Source organism: Schistocerca piceifrons, chromosome 9, assembly GCF_021461385.2.
Source record: "Schistocerca piceifrons isolate TAMUIC-IGC-003096 chromosome 9, iqSchPice1.1, whole genome shotgun sequence".
Classification (NCBI taxonomy): domain Eukaryota; kingdom Metazoa; phylum Arthropoda; class Insecta; order Orthoptera; family Acrididae; genus Schistocerca; species Schistocerca piceifrons.
This window is the reverse complement of record NC_060146.1, coordinates 107,577,946-107,580,133: the sequence shown is the minus strand read 5'-3', so window position 1 is coordinate 107,580,133 and position 2,188 is coordinate 107,577,946.

The window sequence follows — 2,188 nt, the reverse complement described above, 5'->3', positions numbered from 1 at the left end:
AGTAGTAATCGTAAAATAAGTGAAGTAACCATCTGGAGCGACCTTAAGTGGAATGAATACGTAACTACGAAGCGGACGGAAAAGTGCATGCCCAATTCAGTAATATGTTACAGAAATGTAATCTGTTCGTGAAACATGTGGCTTACAATATGTTTGTAAGACCGATTTTCGAGCCGGCAGTGGTGACCGAGCGGTTCTAGGCGCCTCAGTCCGGAACGGCGCGACTGCTACGGTCGCAGGTTCGATCCTGCCTCGGGCATTGGATATGTGTGATGTCCTTAGGTTAGTTAGGTTTAAGTCGTTCTAAGTTCTAGGGGACTGATGACCTCAGATTTTAAGTCCCATAGTGTTCAGAGCCATTTTTTGAACCGATTTTCGAGAGTAGCTCATCAAATTCGAACCTTTAAATGGTCACAGTAATAGAAAAGATGTAAAGACAGAACTTATGGCAGTATGCTCGCGAACGTCATGGAGATGCTAGACGAACTCCTGTGATAGATGCTATAATAGAGGTGTTGCATACCATGCAGAAGTTTACTGTTGAAAAAACATTTCCGACGGGCTATGTCCTAGGCGATGTATTACTTCCTCTCGCAAAGATCTCATGAAATGACTATAATGAGAAAATCCGAAAAACTGAGCCATTACAAAGGTTACATGCCATTCGTGAGTGGATCAAGGTTGGGTTTTTAATTATGAAAGTACTCTCCACCACGCACTGTAAGGTGGCATGCAGATATTACACATCTAATAACAGCGCCATGGACAGGAAATTTCTAGTATAAAATTTTTGCTAACTTAAGTTACTATACAATGCACTGCTGACGAGAGGATACATTCTTCCTGACGCAGCAGAAATCTGTGTTACGTTTATGATTCAATTTTGTAAAACGACACTGACGCCGGCAAGCGAATGCATTACAAATTACAACATAATAACAGCTGAAAAAAATCTGTTTGCATGGGTGCTTAAAAAACGAGGTAAGTTTGACACTATGTGACCACTGAAGCTGATTATAACGTAAGGAGGTGACTCGCAGAGCAGAGTCGGGACAACGTAGCTACAGCTGAGAAAATCTGTCTGCATCTGTGCATAAAGAGAATGACACGACACTGGTGTCACGTGACGGCTAAAATACATTATACCATAACAAGATGCCTCGCAGAACGACGCTGAGAGAAATGTGCGTGTCGCAAGCTGGCGTCTGTTGCCTGCCGTGGACCGGAGACGCTCAGCTGCGGCCATCCTGTATGGTTGCAAAAGAATTGATCAATTACGGCTGACAGCGTGCCGCCGTGCAGAAGTGGTCGGGGAGCGACTTAGCCCTTGGCACGCGTCAGCCACATGGCACTACTCGTGCTGACACGGTACCTGTTGTGAGTGTGTGTACCGATCCGAGAGTTTCAAGATTAAAAAAAAGAAGTGCATACTATCTTGTCCTATATACACATGGCAGTGGAAACCTTTTGAGGACCACGCAGGCTGCAGCAGTGAGCTATACAGTTTTTCCTGTTCTTTTTACACGTCCACTGCGATGTTATAGTGTTGGACTTAGCTTCGGCAGCCGTGTTGGATTGTGACATCCTAGTGAGTCATGAATTATACTAAAATATGGTTATCTCAGAAACATTTCCAGCAGCCATATTGAGTCATAAATTATAAAGATTATGGAAGGAAGAATATTGAGGTTGTCACATATCATTATGGTAGACGTATCAACCACGTCACTCTGACAGTATGCATGTTGACGTTACAAGAATGTACTTTCTATACAAAAGATGACTTCATAACACCCTTAAAAGATGTAATGTGTTACATTGCACCAAAACGTTCCAAAACGCAGTAAATAAATAGATCACACAGTAAAACATATCAGTTATTGTATTAGCAAAGAGATTTACATTTTATACATAGCATAATGTTAGCGATTTCTGAAGTGTGATTTTTAACATAATATTGGTACACACATGTCATAAGCGTTCCTAAGTATGGGTTACTTTAATTTCATGCAATTTTTATACTGGGTACTGTAACTTCAAAGAGATGACCTTAGGGGCACTTCCGCAACGCTTTACATATCCGACGTCTAGTTTACCTTTTGACCTTCTGACATCTTGGATCTGCGATGTTTGATATGACATTAGTTTCACCCATACTAAATGTGCCATGTAGGAGAAATCTAGAACC